The 19595-nt window shown below is 35.3% G+C and overlaps 1 long non-coding RNA gene across 1 annotated transcript in view; it reads right to left on the reverse strand.

Annotated features, from left to right (window-relative positions):
- LOC102487207 (uncharacterized) overlaps nt 1-19595 on the reverse strand; it is a 52495-nt gene that overhangs the window by 2984 nt on the left and 29916 nt on the right. The window contains exon 2 of the long non-coding RNA XR_336292.3: nt 343-474. This is a non-coding gene — a long non-coding RNA (uncharacterized LOC102487207). The remainder of the gene's footprint in view (nt 1-342; nt 475-19595) is intronic.

A 19595-nucleotide genomic window follows, 5' to 3' on the forward strand; every position in this document is an offset into this window, starting at 1 on the left:
CTGCTCACTTGGCAATGCGACATCCAACCACCTGAACCACCACGCCACCTGCTGGCCCTCTTGTTGGCTGTTATAACTGTCATCATTGCCTTTGGTTATGCCTCCTTTATATAAACCTATGGACATGCAAAAGAGACTCAATGAAAAGCAGAAATTAGCCTTAAGACAGAGATTAGGCTTATGAAAAACTAAAGTGAAATGGGAGTTTTCCATAGTGGCAAAAGGAGAGACAAATTTCTTTCTGACTGCAGTCATGGGTAACACTGTGCATAGCTTGCCTCAGAATGAATTATGGAACTTGGAACTTGGTAGTTCCAGAGTATTTGCTACCACTGCTCTTACCCAACTCCGCTGTTTCCTCCAAAATTTTCAATGATTCTCTGCTCAGCCTTGGAGGAGACATGTGGTAGACAGTCCCAACAAGGGAGAGAGGAGGGCTGCATGCTGTGTGCTGCTTGGCTTTCATGCTGGTACCTAGTGCAAATGTACAAATATAACAGTGAATGGGCTATAATCAAAAGGTACTATTTTTTACAGTTCTGGTTCTTCAGGACTTTTAAAATGTTTGGGACTGAGACTGGCCCTTTGGCCTCATGGTTTATCTGTTATGGCTTACTTTGTGGTTCAAATCCCAGCCTGGTGTCTTGAAAGACGTACAAGGCATGCACATGTGTGCCCCTAAATTCCTGCAGAATGGCAAAATAGAGGAAAAGTGATTGTGGTGTGACCATGCCCCATTACAGGGTGTTGCTTCACGCTGCCTCTTTCAGGTAACCGGCAAACCACAACAAACAAAACTGGAACTTTGTTTCTATAGGAGGCCACTTTTAGAAAAGTTTGGGGACTTATTCTATGCAGGACACATCACTTGCCATCATGGCTCAGCTCTTCCAAACCGGCTATAAATGTACGACATAGTCCGACAGGGTTCACTTCTTTGTTCCCGGGTGGTTACATATCATCACTCAAAGGAATCACTTAAAATAACATTGATATATGAATTATTTTTCCCTGACCAAAAGGAAGCTCTTTCCAGTCAATTGACACTCAGTCTTGAGTGTCTGAATGTCTCACAGTGAAATTATTAGAAAATGACATTGAAAATGGGGAAGTTTTGTCTTTCTTTTATCCATCTTCTGAGTGACTTTAATTCACAGATAAAAATGCATTTTCAGCTACTTGATAAACTTGGAATAAGTGCATAATAGGAATTGTAATAAAAAATGTAGCATAATTTTCACAGTCAAATTCTAATTCCAATCTTCATCTTAACTCCATTTTAAATAATAATAGTAATTCTCATACACTTCGTTTCTGTAGTACAAAACCAATGTTCCCTTCAAAGGAAGAATGAAGCACTAATTCATGTCCCCATTACATCTTGGCTGGATTGCTACAGTTCATTATAGACTTTCTTGACTGTTTACTTGGGCAATAAATCTCACTATTACATATACTACATCTCTCAGGTTCAACACAAGTGCACAAAGGCCCTATTGCTATTATAAACCTTTCATTTAAAAATACATAATTAAAGAAGAGCAATATGTTGTTTGAGGCTTGAAGCATCAGTGGTTTGCAAATACTCCAGCATTTAACTGTACTTCCTCAAAGTAATAATTTCAGAGGTAAAATCATCAGGGTGATAGACAATGGGTCCACATAGAACAAAATTCCCCCAAAAAACAATATGCCTCTTATCTAGAGCCTCATACCTCTGACTTCACCTATCTCTGAAATAAAAACAAAGGCTAGAAAAATCAAGTAGACATGGTTTAGGACATAGGAGACACCTCAACAGGAAGATCTGTGACCACTTTTGAATGTTAATTCTGGTTCTTTTGGAACTCTTCAAGTTAATCCAATTTTTATCATCAAATTTAATCAAGAGCAATAATGTCAGGAGGTAAACTCTAACACCTTTTACTTTCCCTAAACTTCTGTTGTTCCAAATGAGCACTGAATAGGGATATCACTTTTTATGACCTACTAAGTACTAGGCATTCTACTAAGCACTTTACTCATAATAACTCTTGCAAGATTCCCTTTATTTTAAGGAGAAAAAAATCACAATATATTCAATGTAAGTTAAGTGTGAGTTTAACTTTTCTCTGGATCTGAAATTGAGATCAAATTTAGACTTGTCTGCTGTCTTTAAAGCCGTACTGTGACCAAAATATTGTTAAATACACAGATACAGTTTTATGGAATTTCCAATTACTAGAATCCTGAATTAATTTGATTGTTTTAGAAGATTAGGAGATTAGGTCTTCAATTCTCTTTTCTCAAAAACCATTCACTTTCACCAGGTGATCTAATTTCTCCTTCTTCAAGGCAAGTTGTATCTTCTCAACTGAAACCCACACATTCGTATTTCCAATTTTTCTGTCTTCTCAAATTATATTGCAACTTAATTTTTTATGTCTTTTTAAGCTTTCTTATTATTTTTTTCCAAAATAATTATCACCCGAGAGAGAAAGAGGAGAGAGAGAGAGAAAGTGAGAAATCACCCCACATGGGGAATATTTATACCATGCTCCCTTCCCCATTTCTTCCTCCTGAAGTGTGCATATGTGTGAAAACATGCTTGACTTGTTTTTCAAACCACTGGATCTGAGACTCAAACTTCATGGTCAGTAATATGGGATCCAACTGCCTTAACCCCACACCAGAATGATTATATACTTACAGAAGTTTCAAAGCTAGTACAGAAAGGACCCAGGAATACTTAATGTAGTTCCTTCTAATGATGACATCTTTCTGTCTCTGGTTCAATATCATAACTAAAAAATTAGGACTGGTAAAATACCATTAACTCAACTCCAGATTTTACTTGGATTGCTCCATTTTTTTTTTTTCTAATGTCCTTTGTTTGTAGAAGAACCCAATTTAGGACAAGCACTGCATTGCATCTAGTCATTATATCTCAGTCTCTTCTGGTGCATGACAATTTCTCAATCTTTATTTTTTTTCTATGACATTCACACTTTTGATCAGTTACTTTGTTGCATGCATCTCAGTTTCTGTCTGATGTTTTCTTATGATTATACTGGTGTTATGAATATTTGAAAAAAATACCGCAGAATCGAAGCATTCTTTTAATTTCATTTTGCCTTATGTCTTATTATTTGTAATGTAAATTTCAGCAACTTGGTTAAGGATTGTCTTTTGTCTCTTCCATTGTGAAGTGACTATTTTTTACTTTCTATGTACCATTTTTTAGAAGAGTATTCTTAAGTCCAGTCCACAGTCAAGGGGAGAGAAACTTTTGAAGGGAAAACTGTGAAAGAATTTTTAAACATGTTTAAACAAAAAATATTTAAAAACAAATAAATGGGAAGGAGTCTTTGAGGCTAGGCTGATAGTTTGTTGCTCTTTAAAGTCTTATACACTAATTTTAATGTCTCAATGGATCTTTCCTATAAGTTATCACTGTGTTCTAAAAATAATTTTTCCCCTTGTTCTTTTCAAATTTAATAAATGTGATAATTCTATAAGGAAGAGTCATCATTATTTCTCCATATATTTATTTAGTGTTCATTTATTTATTTACTTATATTGAAATAGGCTCATGAGTATGTATTTTTGGCCAAAATGTAACACTGTCCTTATTTTTTTGTTGTTAAAGTTTTGGCCACACGGCACTCTTAGTATGTTGGCTCTTGTATCTTTTTGATATATGCTCATCCTTTCTGGTTTGTTTTGTTTTTCTTTCCTTTTATATCATTTTTTAAATTTAGCTTCACTAGTATTTTTAGTCTTCTGGTATTCTCCTTGCCCCAGGTCTAGAATCAACCACTTCTTTAAGAAACTTTAGATCCTTTTGGTGGGAAACAGTATTTAGTGACCAAGATTTGTGTTCACTGCTACTGAGGTTTCACTGATTTAAGTCCTCTCGGTGGGCATGCTTGGAAATTTTTGTGTCAAGACTAACTTGTATTTACTTTATCTAGTAATCAATGAATCAAAAAAAAAAAAAAAACATGAGTATATCCTAGTAACTCTCATTCTGACCTCCCACCTTAGAGCTCATTCTAACTTGCTTATTTTGTTTATTTTTAACTTCCCATTATCTGTAACTTCCCATTATCTGTAATATTTTTTACTTGTTAAGTCCATGCATGTGAATAAGCTTGTTAACATGTATCCCTGCAAAAAATGAATTTACCCATCAATGTGCCTTTTTCTTGGCTAAATGTATTTAGTCAAAACATTTTTTTTTTAGAGGTTTTTGCTATAGGGCGCATGCGCTCACCAGAAAGACAGAGAGAGACAGAGAGACAGAAAGTGAGAAATCACCCCCCCCAGGGGGGATGGCCACGCCGCAATCCCTTCTCCTCCATTCTCCTCTCAGGATCTTGGGCATGCACGCACACGAGCCCAGCGTGAGTTTAAGCCACTGGGTCCTGGACACAAACCACGGTCGGCTACGTGGGAGTCCAGCGACATAGCCATTACGCTAACTGCTGGTCCCCAAACATTTTTTTAAGAGAGAGATTTTTGCTATCAACTGCGTGTGCTCACCAGAGAGACAGAGAGAGAGAGAGAGACAGAAAGCAAGAAATCATCCTCTCCTCACCCCCAGGGGAATGGCAACACTGCAATCCCTTTAGCTCCAGTCTTCTCTCAGGATTTTGAGCACTCACTCACATGCACCTGTCATGAGTTATAAGCTGCCAGGTCCAGGACTTGAACTGCAATAGACTGTGTGGTAGTCCAGCAATATAACCATTATGCCATCTACTGGTCCCAGTTATAACATTTTTAATACAATTATTTAGTTTATATCCTTTCTTCCCCTCCTCCTTCAGTGTGTCTATGTCAAGAATCTGTAACATAGTTAAATTCCTTCATTATAGTCTGTGTATACCATCTAGGGTTCTCTAACCATCCTTTTTGTTTTTATTTTTTGTTGGTTAATAAAAGATACATTTAGCAAATTTATATAAACTATAAATTGAGAATATCTCTTGTTAAGTTTTTACAAATTAAGCATGGGTATAATTTTTACTTAATATACATATGAAATATCACTAACATATAAAATGCCTCTACCAATTTGATCTTTAAGTCAAAATATATATCATTATTTCACAAAAAAGTGAGGTTTATTTTGACTTCTGTAAACATGAATTAATTTTGTCTGTTTTTGAACATGCTTTAAATAGATTCTTTTTTGTTGTTCTGTTCAATATCATATTTCTGAGATCCATCCATGTGGTGGTGTGTATAAATGACTTATTCTTTTTAATTGCTCTATAGTAGTGTTTAATTAACTTTATTGAAGTACAATGTGCATGCAATAAACCATACGCTTTTTTTTTTTTAATTGCTAGAGGGCACGTGTGCAAACCAGAGAGAAAATCACCCTTTAGTGAAGTATGGTCATGCAATAATACTTTTTCTCTATTTCTCTGACTCATCGTGATTTGGGGAACACAGCAGTGTCTCTCAAGCCACCAGGATCATGATTTGAACCTCCGTCAGCTACATGGGATCTGGTTACCGAGGTACAATTCTTACCACTGTGTACTCACCCTCCATCCATGTTTTGACATATGTGTGTATTCAGGTGAGTAGTACTCTACGCAAGACACACGACAATCCCATCGTCACAAAAAATTCTCTCAAACCACCTTAGTGTGGACTACATCCTCCTCCACTCCACACAACATTAATCTTATATTTTTATCACATTGATCATTTTGAAATATTGGTCTTTCCATGGCATTCCCTAGCTTTCCAGTTCTTCAAGATTTTCCTTGTATTTAGGATAGAAATGGATGCTTTTAATAACTTTTGTGTTCTACCTGAGTTGACCTTTGGTTGTGTGTTGTTCCCCTCCTTTTCACCTTACTACCCTTCCATGTGGAACTACTTACAAACCCGCCAGTGGCCCAGGAGCTTTTACTTCATGGCTACATACATAACATTATTTAAGTCAAGAATACAAAATTTTTGTTCCTTTTCTTAGAACTCCTGATCCCCCAAAGGGGCAACTTTTGCTCACCCTTTATAGCTAAACTCTGGTATAATTTCTCACATTATTTGTGAGATGAGCCCTAGGATGTGTCTCCATAACCCACTCTGTCACAATGTTTCTCATATCTTTTTTGGTCAGTTTATATTTTATTTTCTAAAGTTTCATAGCCAAATTATTACTTTTTAGGAGTATACTTTTGTGAATATTTATACATGCATATATTTATATAAGTAGATGAATGTATGCATGTGTAAAGCAGATCTACTCATCCCCTCCAAAGTTCCCTCAAACTATCAATTTATATTTACCTACTTTTCCCCTAATAGCTGACAATAACTGAGCTGTTCTTGGTCACTATTTTTTGTTTTTATGGGTTTGTGCTAAAAGCAGAATCATAGCATATATAACCTTTAAAAATTAGCTGTGTATACATCCAAGTTGTTTTATGTGAAAAATTTTAAAATTTCTTCTTTCTTTTTTTCCCTTCTTTTTCTTGTATTAGGTAAATTGAATATTTTATTTTTCTTCTTTACTGATTCTTTATACTTTAAAAAAATAAACGTGTGTTCATCTAGGCATTATATCATACATTTTAATTAACATAAGTGCATATGAAATAATATTATTTGCTTTATATGTATTCTAAAAGTGCAATTATAATCTTTTCAACTTTTGAATATGCTATAAACATGCAATACTTTCTGCTTTTGCTTTTGAAAGTCACTCATCTGTTAAATTAATTGAAAATAGAAAGACAGAATTTCATTTTACATTTATATATTTTTTTCTCCAACTCACATTGTTTTTGAGTGTAGTTCCAAGTTTCTGAGGGATGTCATCATAGTCTTTGTCAATTAACTTTATTGAAAGATTGCTCAGTTAGCAATTACAGACTTTTATTTCTCTTTTAATTTTTAAAAAGTTATTTAAACTGGTTATAGAATTCTATATTAACATTATTTTTTGTTGTTATTTATTTTTTTTTACTTTTTCTCTGTAGTTTAAAACTATACCTCTAGTATTTCCCAATTTCTGACAAGAAATATGTCATAATTCTTATATTTATTTATTTCTAAATTTTTCTTTTGTGGTCTTTCTGCCTTCAAAATTTCCCCCTTGTGGCTTCTAGCAGTTTGAATTATAGTTAACTTGTTCTGTTTTATTTTTCCAGTTTGTTTGTTTGCTTGCCTTTAGTTTTCAGTGTTTGGTGCTTTCAGAGCTTCTTGGGCCTCTGGCTTATTTTTTGCAACTAATTTTAGAAATCTTTGGGTGTTATTCTTTGAGCATTTATTCTGCTCTGTTCGCTTTTGTGCTTTATCTTCTGGTTCCAATTACATACACATACTGGAACATTGACACTCTTCCACAGGTTTTTCATGCTTTCTTACAGTGGTGTTCATTTTTTTCTTTGTTTGTTTTTCTTTATTTGGATAACATTTATTGATCCATCTTCAAGTTCACTAACTTTTCTTCACTGAGATGTTTTATTTGTTTGTTTTGATTTTTATTTTGGATGTTTGCTATAGGACACGTGCACTTGTCAAAGAGAGAGAAAGTGAGAAATCACACCTCCGGGTGAAGGAACACACAACAATCTTTTCTCCTCCATTCTCCTCTGGGGATTTTGGGGATGTATGCACATGCACCTGGCATCATTTTCAAACACTAGGTTTAGCACTTGAACTGTGGTCAGTTATGTTGGAGTCCAGCACCTGAACCACTATGCCACCTGCTGGCTCTAAAATTATCCATTCGATAATACATTGTCTAACTTCTCTATTGGAGCCTTAATATATTAAATATAGATTATTTAAATATCTTCCCTAGAGTGTATAAAATAGTTCCAAGCAGAAATCTAGTTTCCTAATTTTTGCCTCTTCGGATTGCTCTGACCTTTTCATTTTTTTTTCCTATTCTTACTAATTTTTAGATAAACACTGGGCATCTTTTTTGGAATTTCTTCATTGTGATCTATATTGATTGCCCAGTGAGGGGGGAAAATACATAAATGGTAGATCATGCTGTTTTGAAAACAAGAACATAAAGCACAGGTATAATATGAGTTTCTCTGGACTCTCATGGAGGAGTATGCTTATGTCAGGCACAACTGGATACGCCATGGGTTGGACTCCAGGAGGAAGACCCTGTTCTCTTGTTGTACTGCATATTTATGGGAGGCTTACGATGGGTCAGGTCTTCCTGCTGTGCCACTTTATTGTTGCCTATCGAAAATATATCTTCTAGTATCACAATTTAAATTTGAATTATGATATATAATATGATAGAGCTGGAACTGAGATAGTGAGAAACCATCTTAATATTCTGTTAGATAAAGGATGATTCAAGTGGGTTTTAGGGAAAAAAGACTATTGATGGGATAAAAACATTTTCTGTGAGCAAAATACAAATGGATTGTGTTTATCTTACATATGCATTCAGGTTTTCATTTCTTGAGTCACATATTGTCATCTTGTATCTTTTTTAGTGTAGAAAGTGTGCATAGTATATTTAAACTAAGGTATTGGGGGTGTGTATAAGTGCATGTGTGTGTATAGATGTGTGTTGTGTATGATTACAGGTGTTTTTTAGCATTCTGATTCCATTTGTGGGTGTTAGTATCCTAAAGCTATCTATTCACCTAGTCATATAAATTGTCCAAGTCAAATTGACCTTGGAAGAAGTGTTCAGTTTAAGCCAGAAAATAATTTGCTAAGTAGACTGGATAGAATAGACCTATGCATTAATGGAGAAGATGGAATGGATAGAACATAAATTTTTCTTGCTACCTTAGTTTCTATTTTGAGTTGACTCTCAAAATTTTCCTTCTCACTCTTCTAAGGCATAGTAAAAAGAGAACAAATTTATCTTAATAGAAGACCTGGGTTGTCATTTCCAAAGTACTCTATACTCTGGTTATATTATGCAAGTTACTTATATTTTATAAACTATAATTCCACTACCCTTTATTAAAAGAAAAATTAGTATCTTTCAATGATGAAATGAGCTAATATATGCAAAAATGTAATTTCTAAATATTATTTATTATACAAGTTCAAGAAAATACTAATATATTATTTTTTTAAATACCACTGTGGTATATATCCAGTTGATTATTTTTTTTCTTCTCATCAGGACCCTACTATATATGCAGGGAAAGTGTACAAAACCCCCTTTCACAGATAGTGAAATTGAAGCACCTCCCCTCACCATGAAGTTATCTCCTTCAGTTCACAGGGTATTAATATCAGTTTAGAACCTGAAATAGAATCTGATTTCTAAATCCATTTTCCTTCTTCCACGCCAGGGATAATTTTCTCCTAGTGGACTCCAGAGGCACTAAAAGCCTAATCAGAGGCTTTTGGACTGAGCTTCAAAGCAAGAATAACCAAAAGTTCAGAGAGAAGAAAGAAACAATAATGCTTCATGTAGGACGAAAATACAAAACTAACTCTCTCTCTCTCTCTGTCTCTCTCTCTCTTGCCTTTTTTCTTTTGTCTCCCTTACCCTTTGATGTTTTCTTTGTTGTCAATTAAAATCCTTTCTTTATGTTAAGGGAATATCCCTCAATAACTATTGATAATAATTTGTAACTATTGATTCTGTACTGATTGTTGTTCCATGTCCATTCAAATAACAAATTTCCTAAGAACAAAATCTGCTAATATTTCAATTGCTTCCTCAAAGTCAGGCCATATGCTCTGTGTTTAACATTGGTTACCTCAGTTTATCTACTCAGAAATGAGGCGTCAGCCTACATTTCAATTCCTTGTAACATATCTGGAAAGACAGGGCTGTTTCTATAGCACGATAATGCTTCCCATGAGAATAATAAGAAAATATGAATAAAAAATATACGGCTTGACATATGAACAGATAAGATTGTTCCATAAACAATGTATTACAAAAGAATTTTTTAAGAGAGGTTTTTACGTGCGCTTGCCAGAAAGACAGAGAGACAGAGAGACAGAAAACAAGAAATCATCCCCCCAGGGGGATGGCCACACCGCTATCCCTTCTCCTCCATTTTTCATTTTCATCTCAGAATCTTGAGCACACATGCACATGCACCCGGCGTGAATTTAAACCACCGGGTCTGGGACTCGAACCACAGTTGACTACATGGGAGTCCAGCGACATAGCCATTATGCTAACTACTAGCCCCACAAAAATTTATTATAAATAACCAAGCTAATATCAAATTAAATTAAAATTAATATATATCTAGTATTTTACAAGTATTATCGGAGCAGTTGATTCTTCTCTTATGGCTTCCACCCTCACATAGATAGGAATGACTTCCAAATTTATGTTTCTTGGCAGATCTGAAGATTCTGGCACTTATTTCCAGTTACTTCCAGGGCATCTTCATTTAAACTTCCTACCAGTATCACAAATATGATGCGTCCCAAATAGAATGCAATCTTTTTAGTGCTATAATCATATCACATTAATTTTTTTATAAGGATAGGTGCTAAACCATTATCAGGGCTCCAATTTTATGTATCTTTATTTAATTTTTAATATATTTTCTGGTACATGGAAGATAGTCAAACAAAGTGATCATAAATTAGTGAATAGTAAATTTTTCTTTCTTTCTTTTTTTTTTTGAGAGATTTTTGCTATAGGGTGCATGTGCTCACCAGAAAGACAGAGAGACAGAAAGTGAGAAATCACTCCCCAGGGGGTATGGCCATGCCACAATCCCTTCTCCTCCATTCTCATCTTGGGATCTTGGGCATGCACGCACATGCGCCCAGTGTGAGTTTAAGCCACAGGGTCTAGGACTCAAACCATGGTTGACTACATGGGAGTCCAGTGACATAGTCATTATGCTAACTGCTGGTCCCGTGAATAGTAAATATTAGATATAATTATTGTTGTGCTATATAGTCACAATCAAATGTTTAGTGAGAATCTCAATGGGCATATCTTTTATTGCAAGAAAATGAGTAGAAAAGAAATCTGGCTAGAATATAAAGTCACCTTTAGGTAAATACTCTCATGAAGTTATATGTATTTTAAACCTATAGTTATCAAGAATTCTTTCTTTTTTTAAGGAGAAAAACAAAAACTGAAACCATCTGTAAATTTGTTGAGAATCAGCCATTGAATTCATTTAATCCATTTAGCTTGGCCAGGATGCCAGAGAATAACTGGTGGCAATACCATTCTTCTCTCTGATATTGACTCTTAAACAGTGCACTGTCTTGTCCAACTTCCCAGCTCTTACTGATAGAAACAAGTCCAGTCTCTGGTTCTGCTATCATGCTTCTTTTTGCAAGAATGATTTGAGGGATGAAATAACAGAATTTGATGTGAATTTAGCTTTGCCGTAGCCACACATTAATCTTCTATTCCAGTGTCTACTGTGGGCTCTTATTTTATTTCTTCCATCCAGCACTCTTAAAAAAAAGACTTCTATCTTCTTTAATTTCATTCCTATCTCATAACCCCAATAACTTACTATTTATGATTTTGCAACAACTTTTCTGATAATGTCAACTCAATTTTAAAGTTTTGTTTTTAGGGCCAGCTTATGGAGTAGATATTAAAGCACTGGATCTTACATGACTGGCTGTGTTCAATTTGAATCTCAAACCTGGGACTTGAAAATTGTGCCATGCATGCCCAAAATCCCAAGAGAAGAATAGAGGAGAAAGGATTGCCACATGGTCATGGCCCTGGGGTGAGGTTGGGATGAAGTCTCACTTTTCCTCTCTCTGTCTCTATTGGTCTCTCTCTGGTGAGCACACATGCCCTATGTCAAAAATCAAAACAAAACAAACTTAAGTTTTCAAAATGTAAATATAATTCATGTAGACCAGTTGGTGGCACAGTGTTGATGTAACTGGACCAACCTGGGAAAGATCCTGACACCTCCCTTAGAACATCAGATATGCATGCATGTGATCTGGGCCAGCTGAGACTGGGAGTGGATTGAGGCATGGGGACCTTCTTGGTGCGGGGCTGGGGGAGGACATATCTGTTTCTCTCTTTCTCTCTGCCTCTCTCCTTGTCTCTCTCTCACAGAAGAAATAAATAAAATAAGTAGATCATATTTATTTCTGGGTAATATTCAGTCAATAGCTTTATTCAGTTTTGTTTGTTTAAACTTAAAAATACCTATTATCTCCAATTGACTGTATGTCATACCAAGCTTCTCAACCTCATTTGTATTTCCAGTACCCTTTTTCTAACTTTCTGTGGATAATGCCTACTAAGGTTTTTGCTTATCATTCCATTAATTCTTCCTCATATGGCAGTTTATTCAGTTTGCTATATTTACCCAAAACTTGCACCTTTCAGGTGACTTAACCTTTTTACTACGTATTTTGACTGTGTAATCTGTACTGTACCTCTTCGGTTCTATGATATATGCTTCACCACTACACATTAATCAACTCTATTTACCTTTCCCAAACACATAGGATAAGGCAACTTGTATGAAATTAAGTGTACACATCTTATTAAAAAATAAACAAAATAAGAAACCTTCCTTGGACCACAGATCTACCATTGTAGACATGATAACTCTCAGAGGCTAGAATATTTCCCTAAATTGGTTGAAATCTATAATTCAACCAGTCTGTAAGGATATCCCTGGCCTATTCCAAGTTCTAGAGTATTAGAATGTGCAGTGATATACTAAACAATTTGGGGTCAGAAATAAGCCCCCAAGTGTAGAGCTTTCACTTTTTCTGATTTTTTGATGAAAAGTTCTTGAGTGTAAAGTGCACATTTATTACTTCCCTTCTTTCCTTCTCTTACTGGAAACTAATCACCTTATCCCTACATAGAAATATTAGAGTTTCACATTTACTTTCTTATGTTTAAAAATCTCTATCTTGCTTCTGTAGGATGTCAAGAGAGGATGTAGAGGGACCAGCAGTTAGCGTAATGGCTATGTTGCTGAACTCCCATGTAGTCAACCATGGTTAGAGTCCCAGACCCGGTGGCTTAAACTCAGCCAGGCAGCTTACGTTAAAATGTTTTTGATTCAGAGTAAGTCCATCTAGTGTAAAACATTCTATGAGTAGTGTAGCAGAAAAAAAAAAAAGACCCTGGATAAAATATAAAGGTACTACTTATTTCTTATAACTCTGATGATATTTTTTATACCAAGGCATAGGACAGCTATTTACATTATGCCTATTGCCCCTATTACACAATATGCAGGGATAGAAAAGAGGCTTATGTGCCCACAATTCTCATCTTACTTACACTGAACAGTGCTCCAAAATTAGTAAACAACTCCTTCTGCCTAACACTTTTAAAGAATTATTTCCATTTCATAAAACTTCAGGGTTTATTTTTCAATTAGCAATCTGGATTAAATGCACCAGGAGGGGCAATGTGCTACTAAAATGAGGATAGTTTCTAATTTGAAATGATTTACAGCTAATATATAAAACATATTTACAGAAAGTTCTTTAAATTTCTCTGTGACAGCCAAAGATCTTTCTCCTCCATTCACTAAATTCAAGTAGACCTTAAATAGCTCAGTATTTGACAGTCAGTTACCTTGTTTGATAGCCAAAATAATTGTTCAACTTCATCTAAGGTTCTAAGAAAAAATTTCTGGTCATTCCACCTAATTTGCTCAAAGTGTTATTTTTATTTCTTCAAGTTCAGAAATGCAAAGGCTAAAACATAGTATTGAAAGGAATATAAGAGAGCTCAATGTAACTTATTATTTAAAAGTTGATCACTAAATTCTATATAAGCATTAAATGGTTCATATAATTTACTTGTATAAAACTGCTGAATCTTATTAGTTTGAACATTAAAATAACCAAAGCAGATTGAGCAATTAAGCCCTTGGTGACTAATTCAATCTGTAAATGTTCAATGTGGTAGCTGTTTTTTTTTTTTTTTTGAAACAGAGGATGTGAGTGTGTGTGTGTGTGTGTGTGTGTGAGAGAGAGAGAGAGAGAGAATGAGCATCTCAATCTGGATAGAACTTGGTCATTCTGTAGTCCTTTTTATTTATCAATATTTTTTTCCATTTCTTCACCCCATCAGGATCCTGGCAAATGTACATGTTTCTTGTGTATTTTTCAAAACCCTGGGGCCAGATTTTGAACTACAATAGACCATGTGGGATGTGGCTTCTTCTGCACAGATCTAACTACTGCACTATAGGGCCGGCCCTGGTACTATTGTCGTTAATGGTACAACTAGTGAATAATGTGAATGGGAAGAATGGTGAGGATGAAAGTCATTAGTGATCCCTGATTTATGTGCAATAATCTTCTCAGTAACAGTTTCAAGTTATTATCCTCATGACATGTGCATAGAATCTGACACACTTAGACAATTTTGTGATTTTCTGATTGTTACTCAAATAACAAAGAACAGTTAATATCCAAATCCTCCATTTGATGATGTATCTAGTATTTATTGGCTAATGTTAATTTCCTCATTTTTGCTCACCATTTATACATGCATTATTTCATTTACTTCTCTGTGCAGATTTTAAGTGTGGTTTCTTATTTCCATTTACATTTAATGGAATAGAGACAGAAACATTCTGAAACTTGATCACCAGTAACCGGTGTGTTGAATGTGAGGCCAACTCTACCAGAATTCACTGATTCTGACTGTATCGCTCTATATGCCACATACACAAGGAGGAAATGCTGTTTCCTAAATTTTTCAGAACTGTGGCAGAACAAACGTTGCAGATTCATCATCATGAGTGCACCATTTTAACTAGCCAAGTGCAGATAAAATCTCTGCTTTCCAAAAGAGACCATGTGAGAGCATAGTACTACTCATATGGTATATTAGGGTTTTTAATTATTTTTCAGATATTATCCTGTATTATGTTACAAGATACATTATTATATATGATAACCACTTTTGTTTCTTTTATTTTGTTGCTTTGGAATAGGAACAATAAGAATATGTAATTAATTCAACAATGTGTCTGCTCAATTTATTGGTTTTCCTGAACTAGAGTCATTGTCTACTAAGGAAGCTCCAAAGCAATTAATAATTTGATAATAGAGAGACTCTTCCCCATTGACATTCATGTCAAGAGGAGAAGCTTGTTTCACTAGTAACTCAAGCATGTATATTTACAAATTTAGGAGCACTCCTATGTTTAGACTTATCTTGCATCAATTTATATTTCATCTCTCTGCCACCATTTGGATTATGAGTTGCATAATAAGATGGGAACTAACTTGGTAAAATTGTCCTTCCATTTACTTAAGCCTAAAGTCCCTCAATCAAATTGTAAGTCCTCATAGAATAGAAATATGCCTTCGTTGGCTTCACTGATATGTACTTTCTGCAATTCAGTTGCCTTTCTTAAAATACAGCCCTATTTTTGCGTACTAAGTTATATTACTTTCTATTTTTCCCTGCCTCCTTCATAAATAGGGTCTCATTGTGCTTTCTCTGAAACTTCTTTACATTTGTCATTCCATTGATGTAAATGTACTATTAGTCAATTCAACATTCAAGGTGAGTTCATAACACTGACTTACAGAAGAGCATTACAGTATTTTCCATATCATTCTCAATCATATCCTCATTTTTTTCCCCCAACATCATATATTGAAATACAATGATGCATAGATCCTTTTCCTGAGAGGTTACAATGCGGGGTGAAATAAGAATACTTTCTGGTAATATATTACTTGTCACACAGTGATTTCAAAGCACTTTGTTAACAAAGAAAGATTATTATCATCAATTTAATGGGAACAGAAACACATAAGTTAAATTACTTTTTCAAAGTTGAACAGAAAGTAAGTTACTACATTATGAACATAATTCATATACTTGTCATTATAGTGTTTAATTCTATCTAGCAGAACACACTTCCTTTCAGGCTGTCTTCTGTATGACAATTTACTGCCCACTTGGCAGAGCAGAGGCTCAAATTCATGGGTGTGAAAGGCTGCATGTAGGCAGCATCTGGGTGTATCTAATCATGTGGTGACATGACTTTGACTGGATCGAGTCAAAGTGCAAATGCTTTACTTCACCTGAAACCGCTTACATTTTCAAATGCTCATATTTTTCTTTAAACAGATCAAATACAGAATCATTTCAGAAACTGGAGAAAGAAAAGAGTCAAAAACTGTAAAAGATCAACACTCATTTCACTGCCCAAAAATCAACATTTTTGAACTATTTTTTGTATTGCTCTCATTCGTTATGTGAAGGAGCATATGGATATGTCTCTTTAACATTAAGATTGCATGGGACTAGGCAGTGGTGCAGTAGTAATGAAACTGGGCTCACGTGGGAAATGTCCTAGGATTGTATCCAGGCATTTTACTGAGCATACTGAGAGTGTGAACACTTGATAGGGCAGGCCAAGATTAAGGATGGAGTGCAACATAGGGTCCCTACTGGGGATCTCTCTCTCTCTTTCTCTCATGTAATAAGTAAATAAATAAACTTCAAAATCAGTTAAGACTGGATATAGTGGTTCAGCCATAGTGCAATACTCTGAAATACTGGAAACTACATGGAAGTTGAGGGCTTAGTTCCTGGGCCCACCAGTGCATACTGGGTGCCAACACATGTGTCCACAATCTTGGACAACTGAGAAGGCTGAGGGATTACAGCAGAGCACCCTATTGACGGTGCCTATTTCTCTCTCTCTTTGTCTTTCTTCGTAAAATAAATAAACTTGAAAAAAGGTTATAATCTACATAAAATCTGTATCTTAAAATTTTTCACTCATTTTTGAGCATTTAGAGGTTAATGAGCATTTTCTCAGTGTTTTAATGATCCACTTTTAATGAGTTCTTAATTTTCATATATATGTACATATGTTTATATGCTTATTTAAACATTTTACTATTTTGGGCTATTTTTGCTGGTGTTTGGTACTATATATAAAACTCAAAAAACCCTTATATAGTAGTCAATTATCAAGCTCTTCTTTTTGTGTTGTGCTATTTTTATATTACTTAAAAATATATGCTATCATATGGGAATTTTTTTCTTAAGAAAATAAGCTTGCATTTTTAAATCTAAAAATTTATTTTCTCTGAAATTTATTTTTATTAATGTAGAGTTATATCAAATAAGAGATATAATACTGGGAAGCAGGTATAACATTTTTTATAAACCTCCCCAGTTGATTCTACTGATAGAGTAGCATTGAATACAAACACATCACATAAAAATAAAATGAAAAGTTTTCTAAACATAAAAGTATTTACTTAATTTATTTTCTTTATAAAACATTATTGATATTTGTATGTAAATTTTTCTCTCTTTTTTTTTGGCTGAATCCTTACATTTAAATATATAATGATTTCAGTACTGTGTAATAGACAACTTTTCTTTTTCAGTTTTTATTTTTCTACTGACAAAGTGTTTTACTTTTTTTATAGAGATTTTGCTATAAGGTGTGTGCACTTCCTGGGCAGACAGACAGAAAGTGAGAAATAACACCTCCCCCCACCCCCCAGGGAAGATGACCACAGCACAATCCCTTCTCCTTCATTCACCTCTCAGAATTTTGGGCACACACACACATGCACCTGGCGTCAGTTTCAAACTGCCATATCCAAGACTCGAACCATGGTCATCCGTAAGGGAGTCCAATCATTACACCACTTGCTGGTCCCAACAAGTATTGGTTAAAAGGAGATCTCCCTCGTTCCTAATAGCTGGACCTTGTCTTATCGACTTCTGATTGTGTATATATATATATATATATATTGCATTAAGAACATAATCCGTTATCTTTACCATTTCAACAGATTAGTTTTATTATTATTTTCTGAAACCTAACATTGATAACATTTTAAGAATTTTAGTTGTTACTTGTTAAAGGGATGGTGTAGTCTCTAATATGATGGGTTAGTTTTTAATATATACATTGACCACACACATTTGCCTCCTGATGGCTCCCTTCCGACCTGTGATTAGAACTGTATCAACTTCCCTGCTTCAGAGTCTTCCAACTGTTTCCCTGATTTTCTGTTTTGTGAGTCTTCTCCACCTTGTGATCCTGTGAGATTATGCATATAACAAAACTTTTTTTACATGTATATTGATTCACTGGTTCTTTTTCTCTGGAGAATTTTGACCAATTCACATAGTCAGGCAACATAGAAAAGACAATCTAGTTCAAAACTGAAGCAAGTATGTAAATACAACTTCATTGCTGAGCTAGTAAAAAGGCAAGGATTGTAGGAAAATTCTCTATTCTGTTTGAAGGAGAGTAAATTTGTGAAAGTTTACATCTGGCTTGACTTTTGTTTAGTTTGCTGAAAATACTAATCTCATAGTTAAAAAAACCTGACCCATCAGGGGAACAAAAGAGTTATTTGGATTTCCCTCTTATTATGAAATTCACTAGCGAAAATTAGTCAATATTGACACAGAAGACTGAAAGCTATGGTAGAAATACACAAACACCTATAATACACACTTGTGCACACATACTTTGTATATCTAAATGAGGGCTTCTTTAGGGGTCCAGCAGTTGGTGTAATGGCTATGTCGCTGAACTCCCCTGTAGTCGACCACGGTTTGAGTCCTGGACCTGGTGGCTTAAACTCATACCAGGCATGTGTGCATGTGTGCCCAAGATCCTGAGAGGAGAATGGAGGATAAGGGATTGCAGCATGGCCATTCCCCCTGAGAGATAATTTCTCACTTTCTGTCTCTCTGTATTTCTAGCGAGCACACATGCCCTATAACAAAAACCTCTCCCCCATCACCCCCCAAAAAATTATGGCTTCTTTGGAAGCTGTTGCCATCCTCATACTCCTGAGAAGATGGGAGAAAAGTCCTAAGTTTCTGACATTTCCCTCTATTGTCCCCTAACTCCTCTCTCTCTTATTTTTTTAAGGTTTTTGCTATAGGACGTGTGTGCTCGTCAGAAAGACAGAAATACAGAGAGAGAGAAAGCGAGAAATCACCCCCCAGGAAGGATGGCCATGCCACAATCCCTTCTCCATTCTCTTCTCAGGATCTTGGGCATGCATGCACAGGTGCTTGGCATGAGTTTAAGCCACCAGGTCCAGGACTCAAACTGCGGTTGACCACATGGAAGTCCAGCAACATAGCCATTACACCAACTGCTGGTCCCTAAAACCACTTTTAAGAGCATGTTTCAGAATCATCATGAATTTAAGTTGTCCAGGTTATAGAATAGGTAACTACTAATGCAGTTGAAGTTCGTTGATAAAAAGAGTTTCTTTTTTTAGAGAGAGAGATTTTTATTATGGGGCACATGAGCTCACTGGAGAGAGACAGAGAAACAGGAAGCAAGAAATACCCTTTCCACCCAGGGGGAGTGGCTATTCTATGACCCCTTCTCCTCCATTCTCCTTAAGGATCCTGGGCATGCATGCACATGCACCTGGCATTAGTTTAAGTTGCTGGATCTGGGACTCAAACAGCGGAAGACTATGTGAAAGTCCAGCATAACCATTATGCCATCTGGTGGTCCCAACAAAAGTTTTCTTAATAAACAAACGTTTTACTAAAATTTCTACTATGACTTTGTTTATTGAATGACTAAGTCACTATACTGCATTGAAAAGACAGTCACTTATTTAATATAATTATGGAAACTAGGTTCTATGTCTCCAAGCTGAGTGCAAGGTAGAGAAAAATAAAAGTGTCA

The sequence above is a fragment of the Tupaia chinensis genome, unplaced genomic scaffold (assembly GCF_000334495.1).
Source record: "Tupaia chinensis unplaced genomic scaffold, TupChi_1.0 Scaffold000689_1, whole genome shotgun sequence".
Lineage (NCBI taxonomy): Eukaryota > Metazoa > Chordata > Mammalia > Scandentia > Tupaiidae > Tupaia > Tupaia belangeri.